Here is an 11,615-nt window from a genome sequence, read left to right on the forward strand (position 1 = left end):
ACCAAAAATGGGCAAAATTGGGTGAAAACCCAGGCCGATCGGCCTCTCCCAGGCCGGCCGGCCTGGCACCCTTGAAAACAGGGTCCCAGCTTGGAACCAGAGGCAATTTGACATGATAATAATGCCCTGAGTCGAGGATTGGGTCTCGGTTTGATCGGATGGATCGGAAGGCTTGCACAAAGAACAAAGGGCCCAAAACTCAGTACCAACTTGGGTCCAGGGCAGCGATCCACCACCGTGGCAAGATCACCAGAACGCAGAGGGAACGTTGGCACAATAGAGGGCCGAGATGGGCCAGAGGGAGGCTGGCCGGCCTCCCCTTGGCCGGCCGGCCTACAACATTTAGCATTCGGGCAACGCAACGAATACCGACCTCAGGAAGCAATCCAGGACGTCCGAGCTAAGACGGTGGCCAGATGGCCGCACCCCAGGCCGGCCGGCCTAGGGTAGGCCGGTCGGCCCCACCTTGCAGTCTTTCATGCCCCGGCTTCGCGTGGAAGACAAGCACACCGACCTTACCTGCTTACAACTGATGCTACGGGGATTAACTACCAGTAACCGACCCTGGAAGGCTATAAATAGATGCACCATCCATCACTTCAACACACACCATTGGACCTCTTCTCTCTTCACATATACTTTCTAGAGTAGGTTAGTAGATTGGGAGTTAGAGTCGAGTCGAACTTGCTCGGGACTCTGGAGTCGTCGAAAGTCTGGTATAGCTCTTATATCTTTCTTTTGACATTATCAATATAAGTTATCTTCTTTACTTTTCTGAGTCAGCTTTACTTTCTGCTGTCTTTTATTTACTCGAGTCTAAGTGTTCAGCTCGTGCGTGGAAGTTTTCCTTTAGCTTAGACTAAGCTATCTTTCTTAGTGATCGGGATCTTATCTTACGGGTTTTCTCGCCCGGACTAGAGTATCTCAAGTTAGTGCTCTAGGTTGAGTGAGATTTCTCTCGAAGGCCTCAAGAGAAATCCTAACACCGAGTGCAGACGTGGTGTCTGATCTTACTGTTAGCTAGAAATTGTGTTCCACCCCACGGAACCGTTGTGGTAGTCGGTAGGTGGTGACAGCCCTATCCGTCCTTTGTAGTCCACCACGTTCGGGTGTTTTCATAGTAGTAGTGCAGGTAGCCGTTGGACTCCCCTCTCATCCCTTTCTGAAGTCCTTCCTCTTCCAGCCGCCGAAGTAAGCTCTGCTTTCGCGAGAACTAGTTAGGTGTTTAGTCTGATCTAGAGAGGTTTGATAGTTCAGAAGTGTATCAGGTATCTTATCTCGCTCGTTGTCCTCCCAGCTGTTACCTCTCTAAGGAGTTGAACTCTCGTGTGTCACTCAGTCATCACCTGGCCATTTATCTCACTTATCTATCTGGCTTACCCCCCGTCTTGTTAGCTGGACGAAAAAGCTAGTACGATTATCATTCGATTTACGATACTCTTTACCATAGTGCTTCCCTTAGGAAAAATATGATACCCTGGAATACTCCAAGGTGAAGTGCTACAGTGGTGATTCTGTGTGCTTGCAGAATATCTATTCTATCAGGCATAAGAAATGCCAACAAGCATTTTTGGCACCGTTGCCGGGGAAACAATTGGCTAAAGATATCGTAGATAGTTTGATAAACTCTACTAGTTTGTCGCCGCTAACCCTAGCGGGCTTACCATTGCTCTCTCTATCTTTTGATCGATGTAGAGTAGTGTATGACCGGTTTCGACCTACCAAATAACTTCAACCCGAATCCAGAAAGAATCGGGAGAATCGTGAGACGCCGCGTCGTCCCACCTTAGAAGAGACTCACTTGGCCCTACAGTTCACCATCCAATTCAGCATCTGTCGGTGTTTACCGCCAAGCCTTGTAGGTAGGGATCGACTGCTCTGGAACTCGATGGTGCAAGGAACACAAAGATTTAGACAGGTTCGGGCCACGAGTTGCGTAATACCCTACGTCCTGTGTGGTGGTTTGTATTGCCTTTGGTGTTGATGATCGTTTGGAGGGGGTCCCTGTCCACCATTATATATCCGGGGGGACAAGGTTACATGGAAAGTCCTAGCCGAGTACAGTTGGAGTCCTACTACAACACGATCGGGTAGTTTCCTTTGTACTGTGGCTAGTTCTACGCCTATCCGGGTAGTTACAAGAGAGATAAGGTACATCTATGAGCTATCCCTTACTCTAGAACATTCTATGCCTATAAGCAGTCCCACTGCCCCGGGTCTGACAAGCCCTCGAGCTCTTCGTAGCCGAGTCCTACAGGCATCGAGTACATGGCTGGGCATCTTCGAGTACTTCAAGTAGCCAGAACGTCTTCTGGGCCTTCCTTCAGATACATCGAGTAGTCCTCCAAGTACTTTTGGTTGCTTTGAGGCTGTGAGGCGTTCAAGCCCTGAAATATTGATCATATATGGTGCGCGAAGTATTCGCGCTCCTTATGGAGTAGCTCTCGAGCCTTAGGTTGAATCGCAGAATCAGGCTGAGGGTCACTTCAGTCTTTTTACTTCATTATTTTCCAAGAAATTTGAAAAATAAATCTCTGATACACATATCCCGCAGCACCCGAATCTTGAATTTAAATCTCTCCATTTAGATTTAAGAATCAAAGAAAACTTGTGGCAGAATAAGTAATGAAGACTTCCCTGAAAAGGAAATAATCCGTTGATCTCCCAAATATTCACAAAATTGCCACCAGAGACCAGTAACTTGCGAGGGTTTTACCCTTTTGAACTCTTGGCCGCCGTCAAATTCAGATCCACACTTGCCTACTCCCGGTACCGTCCATAATCCCTCTCGTAGCCCCCGAGCCTGAACTCGTGACGTTGAGATGGCTCCCAAGAAGGACAAATCCAAGGTTGAAGATGAAGCAGTTGCCAATCTTTCAACAGGTTGGTGCAAAAGCAAAATATCTGAATCTGCGGTGCAAGAACTGGAGAATTTGGGTCTCCTCCAAACTCAGGGCGTGATCCAATGGCGTGTAGGCGACGGAGAAGATTATCCTATGGAAGGTACCCTTGAAACCGTTGTATTCCGTGATTTCGTGGAACGTGGCCTTGCACTTCCCGTGTCGGAATTTTTATATGCTCTTCTGCAATTCTGGGAAATCCAATTGCATCATCTGACTCCCCAATCCATCTTGCATCTTTCCATTTTTACTCATTTTTGCGAAGCATTCCTTGGCATTCTTCCCCACTTTCACCTTTTTCAACATTTCTTCATCCTTGTCCCTGTCCCAAATGCTACCAAACCTGCCATCGTCGGCGGATGTGAACTAATACTCCGCCCTGAAACTCGGGACTAGTACTTAGCGTATGATCTAGCGGGTAAAGGACTCGAGTGGAAGAAATTCTGGTTTTATGTCGGGAACTTTGAATATCCACTTCCAGAAAGAGTTCCTGGTGCCCCCCACGTCCAAGAAAACTGGACAAGTATAGGACCTGGTGGCCAACAAGTCGAGTGCCTCCTTAGAGTCATTGCACAGGTGAAAAATAAGGGAGTTACCGGAGATCACGTGGTTTTCTCCTTTGTGAGCCATTGGATCCAACCTCTTCAGCATTGACAACATCCATCCTTTAGATATGAAGGGATAGAAGATGCTACCAGAATGTCGCCAGAACCAATGGCACATTCTGATGTAATCAGAAGATGTTGTAAAGTACTCGATAATTTTGACAAATTTTTGAAGCTCCCAACACTCTTCTGGGCCAAGAATCCTCCCGAAAATGCATGGGTAAGTGTTGAAAAACACCGTCGAGTACTTGTAATTAAAGTTTTTATCTTCTGATGGACCCTTGCTTCTTTTGTAGAAAAATTATAAGACATGGCATTGTATGTCTCCAACTTCAGTAGATGCTGCTTCTGATGATAGCAAGAAACGGAAGGTCGCTCCTGGAGCTTTGCTGCAGAGGAAGATACCTCGTGTTGATGCTGGCCAGTAAGAATCTGATATTCTTTAATTGTATCCTGTTTGCCTCAGCTTTCTTATTTAAAATCTTGCTTGGCTAGGATCCAATATCTTCCAGCACAAGAGAAAGACCAAATCCAGGACTTCCGTAACTGGATGGAGAGTAGCCCAGAAACAAGTACTCAATCCACCCCCGAATCTCCAATAATTGGGTTGATAGTGTAACACCCGGTTTATAAAAGAACATAAACCGAGCAATCATATACGTGCCAGGATCAAGTCACACGTATATACAACAGAATGAACAGTATATCATAGCACATATCACGTAAAAAAAATATAATAAAGCGAATACGAATGTTATTTATTACAATAATGACAAAAATGTCTGATACAGCGGAAGCGAAGTACAAAATACGAATAAAGCTCTCCGAAGCTGAAGCAGGGCGCCACAGGGACGTCGACTGGGAGACGAAGCACCTAGAAGTCCTCGTAGTCCTGGTAGCGCTGGACGAACTCCCTCGTGTCGGCAGGAACTGAGCAGCAGTAGCGTAGCCAAGAGGAAAAAGTAGAGAAGAGGCAAGAGTGAGTACACAACTTGTACTCAACAAGTATAACACAAACTATGAGGCTCTAGGCTGGCTGACTCAACTGCATTAGCTTTTAAGTGTTGGCAAAATTTTATTAAAACTATTCACTATGAGTTGATGAATTACCATTGACCCAGTTACATAGTAATTAATCAGAATTAATTATACTACTACTGAGAACCACACCAAAACCAAGCCACCAAGGTAAACCCCGAGAAGCACCTCCCTCGTCGGAAGGAGATAACTCCACTAATCAAAAGGAGGATCTGGGCCGCTCATAACCGTGAGCACGGCTAGTATACCAGTTTTACACTCTGCAGAGGTTGCACATCTTTACCCACAAGTCGTGAGCTACGCCAGTTGTTCATCACACTTCCTTAGGTGAGATGGCCAGCGACTCACTACGAGGCCTTTAAAAAGAATCTCGTTGGTAAGGCGTAATCGCGAGAGTTAGGTCGGCGACGATGGGGCCCACCTCCGGGGGTACAAGCACAGGAGCGCAATCCAAGCACAGACTAAGCCGGAGGAGCAGGGACCATTGAAGCTTACTACTCTTGCCCCGCAGGTAAGTTATTCCAAACCAAAAAGATCTAATTATTACGCCAAGTCTATCCCATTCTAGCCTTGTGGTAGCGCTGTTGTCCCAGGTTGTCGCTCTATGAACCGGTCCTTACGGAGAGTGGCCAACCAAGCACTAAGCACCGTGCTGGCCCCCTAAACCATGTTTCTACAAAAACAACTTTTAACGAGACGTGAGCCACTCAAGCCACACAGAGTGCCACTCTCAGAATTAAATTCAAGTAAACCATTAATCAATTTAATTAAAAAGGACCAGAGTGTGTTATAGCGCAGCAACCTAGCACAACTAACCAAAATGCAACCCAAAGGTATATATAAAGGATATAAACTGGCTAGGAAATCCTTAAAGGCATACAGTATTAAAATGCAGTATGAAAATGTATTTAAAAGTGATGGGTTGTTCATGTTATACTTGCCTTCCTCGTACTGCTCTGGCTGCTGCTCAAAGTGCTCGGAAGACGGCTGCTCCGGGTACTGGTACTGGGGCTCCTCAGATGGATCAACGTCTACTCACGAACACATGGCCAAAACAATGCACGATAATAAGCATACAAGCAAACAATAACAAAAACTAAGAAACAGTACATCAATACATGAAAACAGCACACTAAACTAATCTAGAACTATTCTACGCGTTACAACGATCGCGTGGACATAAAGAACGCTAAAATCGGAGCTAAAACGCATTTTCTGGGCTAAAAACAAGTTCTAGGGGCTTATTTGCAAGAAAACAGAAGTTCCAGGGGTTTTTCTACAAAAACCAGGGACTGAACGTAAATAAACATTAATTCTAAGGGCTAACTCGCAAAAAGAACTAACCTGGACGGCGGGTCCTATTTCCAGAAAGACCAGGGGGCTGCGTGCTAAAAAAATGGACCAAACTGCAATTTCTTTTAGCTAAGGGTGGACTGCGGGTTGATTACTGGAAACTACAGGGGCTCTTTAACAAAAATGCCAGGCGAACCGGTACGCACCGATCTGGACCGTCAGATCCAGATCTGATGGCTAGGATCAAAGGGGCGCCGTTCTAATCTCGAGCGCCCGTTCCTGATCGGACGGCGCAGGGCAGTTTTTGCGTGGGGCGGCGGCGGGACGCACCAGCGGCGTGCTCCCGCGGCGGGGGATCGCCGGCGTGTGATGTTTCTGGGGTTCCCGAGCTCAGATCGGCCTGGGATTTGGTCGTGGAGGTTGCCCGTGGCATGCGTAAGGCACTGGAGGGGAAGGCAAGGTGCGGCGGGGTTCGCAGAGGGGTGCTCGGCGGTGGGGGCGGCTCGGTGTGGCGGTGCTTCGCCGGCGAGCAGCGCATCGGCACCTAGGGGGCGTCCTAGGCCAAAACATCTAGCGCAAAAGGAAAAGGGCCGGGCTTGGAGTTCTCACCGAAGCTTGAAACGGCCAGGGCGCGACGTAGGACGAGTCGGCGGCGAGATCAGGCGGAGACGCTGGACGGAGGTCGCGGTCCGGGCGGTGCTGGGCTACTCCGGGCTCCTGGGCCGCACGGATCGACGATAGACGGCGCTGTGAAGACGAGCGAGGGGTTAGGAAGGGCCGAGGACCACTAGTGACGAGGAATTGCACCGGCGGAACAGCTTACCGGCGGTGGTGGTCGAGCCGAAATCCGGCGCAGGTGCGGCTCGAACCGGGTCAAGCGAGCTCAGGCTTGGTCTTGGGCGCGAGGCGGGGCTCCAGCGGTGGTTGACCGAGGCTGGGGGGCCGTGGCGTGGCTGGTTCGCGGCGGCGCCGGGGTTTAACGCGGCGCAGCGGTTGGTGGCGGCGTGCTAGGGTTAGGGATGGCGGCGCTGGGGGAAAGAAGAGAGGCCTGGGTCCCTTTTGTAGGGCGGCGGATGCCCTGGCGTGCGGGTCTGGTGTGGGAAGGCCGGCGAAATCTCAGGCGAGGATCGCGGGCGGGCGTTGCGGGAGGAGGGAGACGGATCTGTCAGGCGGGCCCGGGGGCGCAGCGAGACGGGGGCGGGGAACGCGTGCGGGCGACGCGGGCTGCGGCTGACGGGTGGGCCCAGCGCTGGCAGGTGGGCCGAGGCGTCAGCGAGACGGAAGGGACGGGTGACGCGCGTGGCGTGCGAGCGGGCTGCTGCACGAGTGCGCGCTGGGCCGCGCGCAGAGGGAGCGGGCATGCTGGGCCGGTGTGAGGCAGGTGCGGTATAGGGCCGAGCGGAGGAGGGGGTGAAACGGGCCGGGCGCAAGTGATGGAGAGGAGTGGGCCGCGGCAAAGGGTGCTGGACCGGGCCAGGCTGGCTGGGCTGAAAGCTGGGGTGGTTTGGGCTGGGTTTGGGTTGAGTTTGGGTCCGGTTTGGTTGTGGGTTTGTTTTTCCTTTTCTATTTCTATTCTATTTCTCACTCAAGCTCAACTATTTGAATTCAAAAGAAAATTTGAATTCAAACCCCTATGAAATCAAACAATGAAAACGATGCATCAACATGAATGCAACACAAGAATTAAACCTATGATGAATTTTAATCATTAAGGAACAAAATTGAATTAAATGCCATACTAAACACAATAAACCTTAGAAAAATAAATAAAGCCAATTTAAATTTATTACTAAAATACTGAAATTTAAATTAGGGTGTTACAGATAGAGAACTCGACTACTCTCTCCCCTAGTGTGGACATTTCTGGGACGTCAAAGGAGCCAACTCTTGAGGTACCCGCGTCTACTCCTTCTGCAGCTGGTGAAGGTACTTCAAGTGCTGCTGGATGTGAAGGTGACAAAGCTGAAGGATCGAAGAATCCAACTGTTCGACTATTGCCTTTTCAGTCGATGCCAAAATCTACCCAGGAAGAATTCGGTAAGGAGCTCTTTGATGATCCATTATTGTCTATGGAGAATATGAAGAAGCTCGCAGATTCCATGCAATGGTGTTTCAAATATACCTTCCTCTGCTGCTGCTTGTATGTGTCGAGTAGTTTAGTGACATCTAACGAATCTTGCCTTGTATGATACAGGATGTTGCCAATCGGTCTTTCTTGAAGTCTCATGCTTTATATAAGACTGTTGACAACTGTAAAACCTTGGAGCAGCAGAATGCCCTAATTGCCAAACGACTAGGTGAATCCCTTGCTGCTCGGAACAAGCTGTATGAAGCAAACCGAAAGCAACATCTAGAAGTTTGTGACATGAAGCGGCATATCAAGAGCCTCGAGGAAGAGAAATCAAAGCTCCAAGAAGAGAATTCAAAGCTTCAACAACAGTTGCAGATTACTTAGGCTTGTGTGTATTTGATCTTTTGTCTTGATATTGCTTTGCCAATAATTACTGAAATATCCTTACGTCAGGTTCTCCAGGTGGCAATATTCTACTGTTAGCAGCAGCTCAGGTCATTGTGGACATGGCTGATTCTGAAGAGGGGTCGTCGAATAGCAAGTCCTTGGTAGAGCGTTTAGAAGAGGCTCCCAAGAAGATCTTTGATGTCAGGACGGCTACCTCCAAGAATTATCTGACCGACATGATTGGAGTTGTCAAATCATATTTGCCTCAGTTTAATTTAGCTCCCATAGCTAAAGGAATAGCTCCCGATTGTTCTGATGAGAAATTCCATGACTATTGTAAAGAATCAGAAGTGATTGCTGAGGAAATTCTGAGGAACTTAGCAGAGTAAACTGCTTGTAACAATTCTTGTAATCTTCAGTAAGATTTTGATGTTGTATATAGCTTTTATCCTATTGGTGTTTCTTCAGAAGTATAATCTGATACCGTAGGATAAGTACAAACTACTCGATCAATCGAGTAGAATGCTCATATGGAGTAATCTTTGTAGTTGATCAGTTAGGGTGAATCCCGTCGGACTATCCAAATAGAAAAAAACTGTAAAGATATCCATAAACTTACTCGAGCAAGCGAGTAGGGTGTCCTGACCAAGGACTGGAGTAATTTCTAAGATAGATCTATTAGGATGAACCCCGTTGAGTTATCCAAGATGAAACCATCTTAAAAATATCCAATACCTATTCAAGCTTGTGAATAAGGTGTATAACTTGTAGACTGGAGTAACTACTAAGATTGACTGATTAGGATGAACCCCGTCGGGTTACCCAAGATGGACAAAATGTAGTAGTATCCACAACATACTCGAGCAAGCGAGTAGTTTCGCCTTAAGACAAGGCAAGAGTTCCTTATAGTTGACCTGTTAGGATGAACTCCGTCGAGTTACCCAAGTTGGACAACTAGTAAAGGTATCCATATACCTTCTCGAGCTAGGCGAGTAGGTAGTGTCCTCATATCGAGGACAAGGATGTGGCTTGTGTAGTTATCCTGATGAAAAACTGTGTAAGCTATCCTGAACAGGTGACACTGTCAGATTGAAAACTACCTTTAATGTAGTAGATATACTGGTGGAAAACCCTTGCTTTATTAAAGACATCAACTAACATCATCATGTTGTTTGGATCAAGGATAGTATTTGTGCAAGTGCTCAATATTCCAGGAATTGGATACCTCATTGCCATGTGCATCAGCAATTTTGTATGATCCAGGTCTAGTAACCTTAGTTATGATGAAAGGACCTTCCCATCTGGAATTTAACTTGTGCAATCCCGTTTCATCTTGAATCCTTCGTAAAACTAGATCGCCAACATTGAAAGATCTTTGCTGGACATTGCGATCATGATAGCGTCTGACTCCTTGAAGATATCTAGCCGATTGGGTTAAAGCATTAATTCTAGCTTCTTCAACTGAATCTAACTCAAGTTGTCGAGCTTCATCTGCTTCTCCTTCTTGATAGGCTTCTAATCTTGGAGATTTCCACATGATATCTGCAGGAAGAATAGCCTCTGACCCATAAGTGAGGAAAAAAGGAGACTATCCAGTTGCTTTACTAGGCTGTGTTCGCAACCCCCAGACCACATGGGGTAATTCTTGAATCCACTTGCCACCTTTCTTGGTGTTAGCATCATAGAGTCTTCTCTTCAAGCCGTCGAGTACTAAGTCATTGATGCACTCTACCTGATCATTTGCTTGAGGGTGAGCTACTGAAGCATATTTGACCTCGATGCAGGAGTTGTCACAGAAATCCCAAAAAGATTGTGACGTGAAGTTAGAGCCAAGATCCGTAATGATGGTGTGGGGAAATCCGAACTGGTGAATGATGTCAGAGATGAAGTCCACTGTTCTATCGGATGAGATCTTGACAATGGGCTTGTACTCGATCCACTTGGTGAACTTGTCGACTGCTACCAGCATATGATTGAATCCTTCTAGAGCTACGGTTAATGGTGCGATCATGTCCAAACTCCAACAGGCGAACGGCCATGATGGAGGGATTGCTATCTAGTTGTGCGCTGGGACGTGAATCTTTTTGCCGAAGAATTGGCAGCCAGGGCATCATCTGACAAGGTCTTCTGTGTCAGAAACAACTGTTGGCATGAAAAAACCTGACCTGTAAGCCTTGCCGACTAGTGTCCTTGATGCGGCATGGTTGCCGCAAACTCCTTCGTGTATCTCTCTGAGGATGTCTTTGCCTTCTTCATGGGTAACACACTTCATGAGGATGCCAGAAGCAAAGCGCTTGTATAGGTTGTCGCCGATGAGGATGAAACTCTTGCTACGCCTGATGATGCGGGCAGCTTCAGCGCTTTTAGGATCGACATGTGGTGGAAGCTTGAATTCCTTGATGAAGCCAATAAACTGGATCCGCCAATCTTCTTCGATCATAAGTACTTCTCTGATTGTGGCCAGAACCTCCATGTCAGTGGCTTGTTGGCTTTGCACCTTGACTGATAGATGATGAAGTTCATGGACAAAAACTCTAGGTAGAACAGCTGCTCGAGTAGATCCGAGTTTGGAAAGAACATCTGCTCCCACGTTGTTGTCGCGGTCTATGTGGTGGATTTCCAGTCCTGAGAACTTGTTTTCGAGCTCTCTGATTTCTTTGACGTATGCGTCCATTGTATCCTTTTTGATGTCCCATTCTTTATTGACTTGCTGGACGACGAGTAGAGAATCGCTGTAAGCTAGTCGCTTGATGCCGAGAGAAACTACTAGTCGAAGGCCATGTAGCAGTGCCTCGTATTCAGCTTCATTGTTGGAGACCTTGAACAAGATTTGGAACACATACTTCAATTGCTCTCCCTTGGGGGAGATGAACAGAACTCCCCCGCCGCCTCCGTCGAGCTTGAGTGAGCCGTCAAAGTACATTACCCAATGCTCTGGAACATTACGAGGCGCTGGAATTTAATTTTCCCGCCATTCAACTAAGAAGTGGACTAGTGCCTGTGACTTGATTGCTGTTCTTGGCTTAAAGTTGATTTCCAAGGCTCCCAGTTCAACTGCCCACTTTGAAATTCGTCCATTGGCATCCCGATTGTGGAGTATATCCCCCAATGGGAAGTCAGTTACTACTGAGATCTTGTACTCGTCGAAGTAATGCCAAAGCTTCCTGAAGGTGATTAGAATTCCATATAGAAGTTTCTGCGTTGATGGATATCTAACCTTTGATTCAGAGAGTACTTCACTGATGAAGTAAACTGGTCTCTGAACGCCATAGGCGTGGCCTTCCTCTGGGCGTTCGACTACTATCGCCGTACTGACTACAT

Source organism: Panicum virgatum, chromosome 9N (assembly GCF_016808335.1).
Source record: "Panicum virgatum strain AP13 chromosome 9N, P.virgatum_v5, whole genome shotgun sequence".
NCBI lineage: Eukaryota > Viridiplantae > Streptophyta > Magnoliopsida > Poales > Poaceae > Panicum > Panicum virgatum.